A 12500-nucleotide genomic window follows, 5' to 3' on the forward strand; every position below is an offset into this window, starting at 1 on the left:
CCGCACGAAAATATCTTCGAGCGTTCGAAAGATATAGGTATTCGAGTGAAGATACCGAACCAACGGAATGCCGTGATGGCAACGACCTTGACCTTCGGCTTTTCATGGTCGCACGGACGAACGGACAGTCCGATTTTCGTGGGGTTTTCACTGCCAGACGCGTCTCTTCAAGGCCAATCTGGCCCTGGGTGGCACGTCCACCTAGCTCTCTGCCCCTCCCGAGAAAAGGAACTTTACGCAGCGTTTCACCTAAAAACGGTCGGTTTTTCGAAGCGTACGGACGAACGGACAGGGCTATCGACGTTCGGTTTGCTCTAGCACAGTGGCCTCGTCGAGCCCGATCTGCCGACATATGGCAAGTCGCTCTATTCCTAAGCTTTCAATTTTTCGAAACTTCACACTTGCATGGAAGGAATCGGTTTTCTTCCAATGGCGGGCGAACGGACAGTCCGATTTTCGTGGGGTTTTCACTGCCTGACGCGTCTCTTCAAGACCAATCTGGCCCTGGGTCGCACGTCTACCTAGCTCTTGCCCTTCCGGAGGAAAGGAACTTTAAGCCGCGTTTTACCTAGAAACGGTCGGTTTCTCGAAGCGTACGGACGAACGGACAGGGCTATTGACGTGCGGTTTGCTCTAACAGAGTCGTCTCTTCGAGCCCGATCTGCCGACATGTGGCACGTCGCTATATTCCAAAGATTTCAATTTTTCGAAACTTCACACTTGCATGGTGGAAAACGGTTTTCTCCCGATGGCGGACGAACGGACGCAGCCATTAAGATATATTTGGCACAGGCCGACGCGTCTATTCAAGACAGATCTTTTGGCATCTGACATTTGATAATACCTCCCGCCGTCGGCGCTAGGCCTTGTGTACCCCTGACATTCCGTTGGTGCAAAGCCCTTGGAAGCGAAGTAACTAAAACCAACGTTGGACTTAGTTATTAATTGATGTGTGTGTGTGTGTGTGTGTCTTTGTGTGTGTGTGTGTGTGTGAATATATATATATATATATATATATATATATATATATATATATATATATATATATATATATATATATATATATATATATATATATATATATATATATATATATGTATATATATGTATATATATGTATATATATGTATATAATGTATATATATATATATATATATATATATATATATTATATATATATATATATATATATATATATATATATATATATATATCGCTCGGCAAGGCATGCGTGGATAGTTCTGTCTAGGACGCAGCCGCCACCGCAAACCGCACGAGAATATCTTTCGCCGTTTTAGAGACACGAATTTTCTAGCAAGTGTGCCGATAAATTGCATACCGAGCGAGTTTTGTGTGTCTATCCCCCCCTCCAGTGATTTCTGCCTGTGCCTGAACGGCCATCACGAAGCCATCTTTGAAGCCATCTCGCTCGGCAAGGCATGCGTGGATAGCTCTGTCTAGGACGCAGCCGCCACCGCAAACCGCACGAGAATATCTTTCGCCGTTTTAGAGACACGAATTTTCTAGCAAGTGTGCCGATAAATTGCATACCGAGCGAGTTTTGTGTGTCTATCCCCCCCTCCAGTGATTTCTGCCTGTGCCTGAACGGCCATCACGAAGCCATCTTTGAAGCCATCTCGCTCGGCAAGGCATGCGTGGATAGCTCTCTCTAGGACGCAGCCGCCACCGCAAACCGCACGAGAATATCTTTCGCCGTTTTAGAGACACGAATTTTCTAGCAAGAGTGCCGATAAATTGCTTCCCGAGCGAAGTCGGTTACTTGTTATTTTCCCATTACTTTCGTCTCTCGCTGAAATGGCCACCGCCTCGTCCAGGATGAAGCCATCTTCCAGCGCAAGGCATCGACGGATAGGTCTTTCTCAGACCCATCAGCCGCAGCAAACCGCACGAAAATATCTTCGAGCGTTCGAAAGATATAGGTATTCGAGTGAAGATACCGAACCAACGGAATGCCGTGATGGCAACAACCTTGACCTTCGGCTTTTCATGGTCGCACGGACGAACGGACTGTCCGATTTTCGTGGGGTTTTCACTGCCAGACGCGTCTCTTCAAGGCCAATCTGGCCCTGGGTGGCACGTCCACCTAGCTCTTGCCCCTCCCGAGAAAAGGAACTTTACGCCGCGTTTCACCTAAAAACGGTCGGTTTTTCGAAGCGAACGGACGAACGGACAGGGCTATCGACGTTCGGTTTGCTCTAGCACAGTGGCCTCGTCGAGCCCGATCTGCCGACATATGGCAAGTCGCTCTATTCCTAAGCTTTCAATTTTCGAAACTTCACACTTGCATGGAAGGAATCGGTTTTCTTCCAATGGCGGGCGAACGGACAGTCCGATTTTCGTGGGGTTTTCACTGCCTGACGCGTCTCTTCAAGACCAATCTGGCCCTGGGTCGCACGTCTACCTAGCTCTTGCCCTTCCGGAGGAAAGGAACTTTAAGCCGCGTTTTACCTAGAAACGGTCGGTTTCTCGAAGCGTACGGACGAACGGACAGGGCTATTGACGTGCGGTTTGCTCTAACAGAGTCGTCTCTTCGAGCCCGATCTGCCGACATGTGGCACGTCGCTATATTCCAAAGATTTCAATTTTTCGAAACTTCACACTTGCATGGTGGAAAACGGTTTTCTCCCGATGGCGGACGAACGGACGCAGCCATTAAGATATATTTGGCAACTTTACACTTGCATGGAAGAAATGGGTTTTGTTGGACTTGGTTATTTATTGATTTGCATACATACATACATACATACATACATACATACATACATACATACATACATACATACATACAATACAGAGAGACATAATAGCTCTGTCTAGGACGCAGCAGCCAACGCAAACCGCATGAGAATATCTTTTACCGTTCTACAGATACGATTTTTTCTTTTCTTTTCTTTTCTTTTTTTTTTTTTTTTTTCCTTTGTTTTTTTTTTTTTTTAAATTTATTTGTTCCCGTCACAGCCAAGGGAACGGGCTTGACACAAACCGTGCGGAAAGAAGACACTGTCGAGCGTGTCTCAGAAAAGTTTAGGTAGGTTTTTGGCCACTTTTCGGAACATTGTTGTGCAAATTTTTGCCCCAAACCCAATAACGTAGGTTTTTGGCCACATTTTGCTACTTTTCTTGGCAATTTTGGGGGGGCTCAAAGCCAGATAACATGTAGGTTTTGGACAAATATTTCCCATCATGGAAAATGCCAACTTCATGCAGACAGAACATAATTAAACGCTTCTGTAAAGTGTTTATCAATGCCACTAATTAAACGCTTCTGTAAAGTGTTTATCAATGCCACATGATCGAATTGCACACAATTTTGAAATTTGTCAAAGAGCGCAATTGGACGAAATCACTTATATTGTTTGTATGAAGTGATTTTAATGTCGAACCAAGGAATTGGACAAACATGCCTACACAATATTGTCTGTACGACAAGGTAACGCTGGAGTCCTAAGGTGAATGAAGCCAAGTGCTTCCAATGCCAGGTAGATTTTGGGCCAATCTTTGCCCAAGTGGGACAATATTTTCCCATCATGAAAAATGCAGTGGAATGGATTACAATTGCCAAATTTATGCATAGAAACGACAATCGAACGCTTCCATAAAGTGTTTTAAATAGTATCGTACAAAATCACCTTGTATTGCGGGTTTTTATTATTATTATTATTATTATTATTATTATTTATTATTATTATTATTATGTTCTTTCTTCCCGCCTTCCTTCTTCTTCTTCTTTGTTATTTTTATTTTCTAATTTTTTTTCTTCTTCTTCTTCTTCTTCTTCTTCTTCTTCTTCTTCTTCTTCTTCTTCTTCTTGGTATTCATATCTCTCTTTGTGCGCCAGCGTAAATCACGTACTAACTCCAAGTACGGATCCGTCTTCTCCGCAACAGTCAAACCATTCATTTTCCTCGTCCTGCACACGAACGGACACGGTGATTCAAATGCCCTTTTCGCAGGCAGATGCGACTCGTCCGGGCCGATGTGCCGGTGCTTCCCACTTCAAGATAGCTCTTCCCGTTCCAGAGAAAACTGCACCCAAGCCATTTTTTTCCCACGCTCCCGACCTTGACCTTGAACTACGCATTTTCTCAGCCGTACGGACGAACGGACCAGCAGATTTTCACGGGGTTTGCACGCACAGATGCGTCTTCTCCAGGCCCATCGTCCGACGTATGGCTCGTCAACATCCTGCCAAGTGGCGATGCTGAAAACTCGCTTCAAACCCCATGTCGCGCTCCAGCGACATGCACGTGGACGGGTCGCACGGACGAACGGACAAGCCGATTTTCATGCGGTTTTGCACCACCAGATGCGGCTCTTCCAGGCCCATCTTACGACGTAGGGCATGGCAACATACCTTTAAGTGGCGATGCTCAAAACTCGCTTCGACCCAATGTCGCCCGCTTCCGACATTGACATCAACGGGCCCGTTTTCTTCCCCGGACGGACGAACGGACGATGGGAATTCCATGTCTTTCACACCGTCCGACGTGTCTTGCCGAGACCGACCTGTCGGTAGGTCGCATGTCAAAATCGGTCCATTACTTTTCGAGCAAACTCGATTTAAGCCAACTTCGCACTCGTATGGTTCGGCGCGGCTGAAAACGTTTTCCAGAGCGCACGGACGAACGGACACGCCTACTCGACCGTGCCTGGCACCGGCAGACGCGTCTCGTCGGGCCCGAGCGGTCGAACCACGACACGGGACAATACCTCTACCCGTCGGCGAGAAAACTTTTTTTAATGGACATTTCACTTTAACATTGGAGGGGGGTTCCAAAAATCGGTTTTCTTACCATTACGGACGAACGTACAGGTCCAATGGACTTATTTTTTTTTCCAAGACGCCTCTCGATTGGTCCACCCGTTTGGCCAGGAAAAAAAATAATCCGATTCTCGCAGCGAGCTGACCATTGCGAATTCCATTGCATTCGTTTTCTTTGACTTACGGACGATCGGACCAGCCGAGATCCATGGGGTTTTCACTGCCAGCTGCGTCTCGTCGAGGCCCATCTGCCGATGGGTCGCACCTTAAGATCGCTCATAGGCTTTCGGAGAAAACCAACTTTAAGCTACCGACTTGGCACCGAAGCGTTTGCTATGCGAAGGCGTACGCACGAACGGACACAGCGACATGCACGGGGATAACACAGGCAGGTGCGACTCATCCAGACCTAGGCGCCGGTGGGTCAAACTTTAACATATCTTTCCACGCTTGGGAGAAAAACACTATTTTCCCACGCTCCCTACCTTGACCTTGACTATTGTGGCATGGGTGAAAAATAGCCCCTAACTCGGCCAAACCTCCACCGATTTTCAACATCTACCACTCTATGTCTTCGTCTCGACCAGGCGCGTCTGCCGAGGTGTAAAACGTGCCAATGTGACGTTCCCTTCCACCACTTCATTCCGGAACCCCAACGGTTTTTCCGCCATTTTGACACCACCTCGCCCGGTGGCGTCCGGGTGGCACCCGTTCCCCGACGTGGCCCCGTGGCCCCGACACGCTGCAGCAAACCGCTTGAAAATATTCCCAGCCGTCCTGGAGATATGGGGGAAACTGTAGCTTTTCGGACTTTGTCGTTTTGTGGCCCCTGCCGGGTGACAAAACAGCCCCTAACTCGGCCAAACCTGCACCGATTTTCAACATCTACCACTCTCTGTCTTCGTCTCGACCAGGCGCGTCTGCCGAGGTGTGAAACGTGCCAATGGGACGTTCCCTTCCACCACTTCATTCTAGGAACCTAACGGTTTTTCCGCCATTTTGACACCACCTCGCCCGGTGGCGTCCGGGTGGCACCCGTTCCCCGACGTGGCCCCGTGGCCCCGACACGCTGCAGCAAACCGCTTGAAAATATTCCCAGCCGTTCTGGAGATATGGGGGAAACTGTAGCTTTTCGGACTTTGTCGTTTTGTGGCCCCTGCCGGGTGACAAAACAGCCCCTAACTCGGCCAAACCTGCACCGATTTTCAACATCTACCACTCTATGTCTTCGTCTCGACCAGGCGCGTCTGCCGAGGTGTAAAACGTGCCAATGTGACGTTCCCTTCCACCACTTCATTCTAGGAACCCCAACGGTTTTTCCGCCATTTTGACACCACCTCGCCCGGTGGCGTCCGGGTGGCACCCGTTCCCCGACGTGGCCCCGTGGCCCCGACACGCTGCAGCAAACCGCTTGAAAATATTCCCAGCCGTTCTGGAGATATGGGGGAAACTGTAGCTTTTCGGACTTTGTCGTTTTGTGGCCCCTGCCGGGTGACAAAACAGCCCCTAACTCGGCCAAACCTGCACCGATTTTCAACATCTACCACTCTCTGTCTTCGTCTCGACCAGGCGCGTCTGCCGAGGTGTGAAACGTGCCAATGGGACGTTCCCTTCCACCACTTCATTCTAGGAACCTAACGGTTTTTCCGCCATTTTGACACCACCTCGCCCGGTGGCGTCCGGGTGGCACCCGTTCCCCGACGTGGCCCCGTGGCCCCGACACGCTGCAGCAAACCGCTTGAAAATATTCCCAGCCGTTCTGGAGATATGGGGGAAACTGTAGCTTTTCATCGGTTTTTTAATTGTGAGGACGACCTAGCACAAGTTCGAATCCCGCCGTCGACATAGCAGTCTAGAACCTTCATTGTCCAATATTCCAATGCAAACCCCATGGAAAAATGTCAAGCGGTTCCCAAAATATTCAACGTTTAGTGAAACGGCATAAAGACTTTTTGTAAAGTCATATGTTTTGACGCACCCACCGCCCCGACGATTGAGGAGGAGGTGTGCCAGGCAACTTGATATTTTCTGATACAGGCTATCGAGGCCGACTTGCCGACATAAACCCCGTCGAAATATTCCCATTTGTTACGGAGATATTGCCAAAAAAGTCATTTGTTCATCGGTTTTTTCACTGTGAAAACGACCTAGCACGAGTTCGAATCCCGCCGCCGACATAGCAATCTAGACCCTTCATTGGCCAATATTCTAATGCAAACCCCATGGAAAAATATCAAGGGGTTCCCGAGATATTCAACATTTAGTGAAACGGCATAAAGTCGATTTTTTTTGAAAAGTCATATGTTTTGACGCACCCACCGCCCCGACGATTGGGGAGGAGTTGTGCCAGGCAACTTGTTATTTTCTGATACAGGCTATCGAGACCGACTTGCCGGCATAAACCTCGTCGAAATATTCCCATTTGTTACGGAGAAATTGCCAAAAAAGTCATTTGTTCATCGGTTTTTTCACTGTAAAAACTACCTAGCACGAGTTCGAATCCCGCCGCCGACATAGCAATCTAGACCTTTCATTGGCCAATATTCCAATGCAAACCCCATGGAAAAATATCAAGGGGTTCCCGAGATATTCAACATTTAGTGAAACGGCATAAAGTCGATTTTTTGAAAAGTCATATGTTTTGACGCACCCACCGCCCCGACCAACAGGGAAGAGTTCGAATCTCGCAGTTGACATTGCTTTATAGCTCTCGTAATGGCCGATCTGCCAAAGCAAACCCCATCAAAAAATTCCTATCCGTTACCGAGATAATGAATAAAATAAAACCGAGAAGTGAGACTGTGGCGCTAGTCCTTGTGTACCCCTGGCTTTCCCTTGGTGCAAAGCCGTTGGTAGCAAAGGCACGATTTCAAAATTGAAACTTTCCTGACCAACTACCCCCATATAGAATTTGGCACTATATATAGGGAAGAAGTGATTTTGGGGTCCTATACATTGCATTAGAGACGTAGTACGATAGCTGGTTTCTTCCCTGTTGCGACCGATCGCCTGGTCGCATCGGGACGATCGACCCCTCGTTGGATAGGTCGTCCCAGCCAGCATGCAATGCCGATCTAGCCAGGAGTGCTAGGAGTAGAGCGAAAGGTAGAGAGAGAGAGAGGCAGGGGCACCCTCTCTCGCTCTAGTAGCGATATGGCTTGGGTAGTGTCTGTAAGGTTAGGAAGTTGAAACTTTCCTAACTAACTACCCACATATAGTATTTGGCACTATTATATAGGAAAAAATGCGTTTCCTAGGGTCTCGATTGAATGTGAATCGAGACGAGAGAGAGAGAGAGGCCGATAAGGCAGGCAGGCAGGTAGACACACACTCTCTCTCTCTGGTAGCTAGCTAGGTGCGATCGAAGGCTAGCCTACCAAGGACAGGACAAGCGTGAAGGGAGAGAGGCAGGCACGCTCTCTCTCTCTGGTAGCTAGCAAGGTGCGATCGAAGGCTAGCTTACCAAGGACAGGACAAGCGAGAAGGGAGAGAGAGAGAGGCAGGCACACTCTCTCTCTCTCTCTCTGGTAGCTAGCTAGGTCCGATCGAAGGCTAGCTTACTAAGGACAGGACAAGCGAGAAGGGAGAGAGGCAGGCACACTCTCTCTCTCTGGTAGCTAGCAAGGTGCGAGAGAGAGAGTGAGGAAAGGCTTGGGGAATCGAGGGTTTGGCCGTGGTAGAAAGCCCTTGGTAAAAACGGAACGAATTCAAAAAGGTGCACCTTTTGGGCAACTTTTTGACCAACTACCCACACATAGTATTTGGTACTATTATATAGGAAAAAATGCGTTTCCTATGGTCTCGATTGAAAGTGAATCGAGACGAGAGAGAGAGGCCGATAAGGCAGGCAGGCAGGCAGACACACACACTCTCTCTCTCTCTGGTAGCTAGCTAGGTGCGAGCGAAGGCTAGCCTACCAAGGACAGGACAAGCGTGAAGGGAGAGAGAGAGGCAGGCACGCTCTCTCTCTCTCTCTGGTAGCTAGCAAGGTGCGATCGATGGCTAGCTTACCAAGGACAGGACAAGCGAGAAGGGAGAGAGAGAGGCAGGCACACACACACACTCTCTCTCTCTCTCTCTCTCTCTGGTAGCTAGCTAGGTCCGATCGAAGGCTAGCTTACCAAGGACAGGACAAGCGAGAAGGGAGAGAGAGAGGCAGGCACACTCTCTCTCTCTCTCTCTCTCTCTCTCTGGTAGCTAGCTAGGTCCGATCGAAGGCTAGCTTACCAAGGACAGGACAAGCGAGAAGGGAGAGAGGCAGGCACACTCTCTCTCTCTGGTAGCTAGCAAGGTGCGAGAGAGAGAGTGAGGAAAGGCTTGGGGAATCGAGGGTTTGGCCGTGGTAGAAAGCCCTTGGTAAAAACGGAACGAATTCAAAAAGGTGCACCTTTTGGGCAACTTTTTGACCAACTACCCACACATAGTATTTGGTACTATTATATAGGAAAAAATGCGTTTCCTATGGTCTCGATTGAAAGTGAATCGAGACGAGAGAGAGAGGCCGATAAGGCAGGCAGGCAGGCAGACACACACACTCTCTCTCTCTCTGGTAGCTAGCTAGGTGCGAGCGAAGGCTAGCCTACCAAGGACAGGACAAGCGTGAAGGGAGAGAGAGAGAGGCAGGCACGCTCTCTCTCTCTCTCTGGTAGCTAGCACGGTGCGATCGATGGCTAGCTTACCAAGGACAGGACAAGCGAGAAGGGAGAGAGGCAGGCACACTCTCTCTCTGGTAGCTAGCAAGGTGCGATCGAAGGCTAGCGTACGAAGGACAGGACAAGCGAGAAGGGAGAGAGGCAGGCACACTCTCTCTCTCTGGTAGCTAGCTAGGTCCGATCGAAGGCTAGCGTACGAAGGACAGGACAAGCGAGAAGGGAGAGAGGCAGGCACACTCTCTCTCTCTGGTAGCTAGCTAGGTCCGATCGAAGGCTAGCTTACCAAGGACAGGACAAGCGAGAAGGGAGAGAGGCAGGCACACTCTCTCTCTCTGGTAGCTAGCAAGGTGTGATAGAGAGTGAGGAAAGGCTTGGGGAATCGAAGGTTTGGCCGTGGTAGAAAGCCCTTGGTAAAAACGGAACGAATTCAAAAAGGTGCACCTTTTGGGCAACGTTTTGACCAACTACCCACACATAGTATTTGGTACTATTATATAGGAAAAAATGCGTTTCCTATGGTCTCGATTGAAAGTGAATCGAGACGAGAGAGAGAGGCCGATAAGGCAGGCAGGCAGGCAGACACACACTCTCTCTCTCTCTGGTAGCTAGCTAGGTGCGAGCGAAGGCTAGCCTACCAAGGACAGGACAAGCGTGAAGGGAGAGAGAGAGAGGCAGGCACGCTCTCTCTCTCTCTCTGGTAGCTAGCACGGTGCGATCGATGGCTAGCTTACCAAGGACAGGACAAGCGAGAAGGGAGAGAGGCAGGCACACTCTCTCTCTGGTAGCTAGCAAGGTGCGATCGAAGGCTAGCGTACGAAGGACAGGACAAGCGAGAAGGGAGAGAGGCAGGCACACTCTCTCTCTCTGGTAGCTAGCTAGGTCCGATCGAAGGCTAGCTTACCAAGGACAGGACAAGCGAGAAGGGAGAGAGAGAGGCAGGCACACTCTCTCTCTCTCTCTCTCTCTCTCTCTGGTAGCTAGCTAGGTCCGATCGAAGGCTAGCTTACCAAGGACAGGACAAGCGAGAAGGGAGAGAGGCAGGCACACTCTCTCTCTCTGGTAGCTAGCAAGGTGCGAGAGAGAGAGTGAGGAAAGGCTTGGGGAATCGAGGGTTTGGCCGTGGTAGAAAGCCCTTGGTAAAAACGGAACGAATTCAAAAAGGTGCACCTTTTGGGCAACTTTTTGACCAACTACCCACACATAGTATTTGGTACTATTATATAGGAAAAAATGCGTTTCCTATGGTCTCGATTGAAAGTGAATCGAGACGAGAGAGAGAGGCCGATAAGGCAGGCAGGCAGGCAGACACACACTCTCTCTCTCTCTCTGGTAGCTAGCTAGGTGCGAGCGAAGGCTAGCCTACCAAGGACAGGACAAGCGTGAAGGGAGAGAGAGAGAGGCAGGCACGCTCTCTCTCTCTCTGGTAGCTAGCACGGTGCGATCGATGGCTAGCTTACCAAGGACAGGACAAGCGAGAAGGGAGAGAGGCAGGCACACTCTCTCTCTGGTAGCTAGCAAGGTGCGATCGAAGGCTAGCGTACGAAGGACAGGACAAGCGAGAAGGGAGAGAGGCAGGCACACACTCTCTCTCTGGTAGCTAGCTAGGTCCGATCGAAGGCTAGCTTACCAAGGACAGGACAAGCGAGAAGGGAGAGAGAGAGGCAGGCACACTCTCTCTCTCTGGTAGCTAGCTAGGTCCGATCGAAGGCTAGCTTACCAAGGACAGGACAAGCGAGAAGGGAGAGAGAGAGGCAGGCACACTCTCTCTCTCTGGTAGCTAGCTAGGTCCGATCGAAGGCTAGCTTACCAAGGACAGGACAAGCGAGAAGGGAGAGAGAGAGGCAGGCACACTCTCTCTCTCTGGTAGCTAGCTAGGTCCGATCGAAGGCTAGCTTACCAAGGACAGGACAAGCGAGAAGGGAGAGAGAGAGGCAGGCACACTCACTCTCTCTCTCTCTCTCTCTCTCTCTCTCTCTCTGGTAGCTAGCTAGGTCCGATCGAAGGCTAGCTTACCAAGGACAGGACAAGCGAGAAGGGAGAGAGAGAGGCAGGCACACTCTCTCTCTCTGGTAGCTAGCAAGGTGTGATAGAGAGTGAGGAAAGGCTTGGGGAATCGAAGGTTTGGCCGTGGTAGAAAGCCCTTGTTAAAAACGGAACGAATTCAAAAAGGTGCACCTTTTGGGCAACTTTTTGACCAACTACCCACACATAGTATTTGGTACTATTATATAGGAAAAAATGCGTTTCCTATGGTCTCGATTGAAAGTGAATCGAGACGAGAGAGAGAGGCCGATAAGGCAGGCAGGCAGGCAGACACACTCTCTCTCTCTGGTAGCTAGCTAGGTGCGAGCGAAGGCTAGCCTACCAAGGACAGGACAAGCGTGAAGGGAGAGAGAGAGAGGCAGGCACGCTCTCTCTCTCTCTCTGGTAGCTAGCACGGTGCGATCGATGGCTAGCTTACCAAGGACAGGACAAGCGAGAAGGGAGAGAGGCAGGCACACTCTCTCTGGTAGCTAGCAAGGTGCGATCGAAGGCTAGCTTACCAAGGACAGGACAAGCGAGAAGGGAGAGAGGCAGGCACACTCTCTTTGGTAGCTAGCAAGCCCAGGCAAGGCAAGAACGTGGCTGCTTTTCGTTCGAAAATGGGCTGGGAAGCTCGATGGCACAGGGTACGTCGAAAAATATTCTGACCAACTACCCACATATAGTATTTGGCACTATTATATAGGAAAAAATGCATTTTCAGGTGGCTCGGTTGAAAATGAACAAAAATTTTGGTGTAGCATTCATATAGTAGTGGTATAGCTGCCTTGCGAACCGAGCACACTAGCCTACGATATCGGGAGCTATACCACAGTACTGGGGCGGTACACTGAGCTAGGCTTGTCTAGGCGCTCGCTGGTACAGGGTACCCCTAGGCAGCTGGCTTCGGACGATAGGGAAGGTGCATTCCGTGAAATGCTTTCCTTCCCAGGCAAGGCAAGAACGTGGCTGCTTTTCGTTCGAAAATGGGCTGGGAAGCTCGATGGCACAGGGTACGTCGAAAAATTTTCTGATCAACTACC

The sequence above is a fragment of the Sinohyriopsis cumingii genome, unplaced genomic scaffold, assembly GCF_028554795.1.
Source record: "Sinohyriopsis cumingii isolate HCF-2022 unplaced genomic scaffold, ASM2855479v2 utg004448l, whole genome shotgun sequence".
Taxonomy (NCBI): Eukaryota; Metazoa; Mollusca; class Bivalvia; order Unionida; family Unionidae; genus Sinohyriopsis; species Sinohyriopsis cumingii.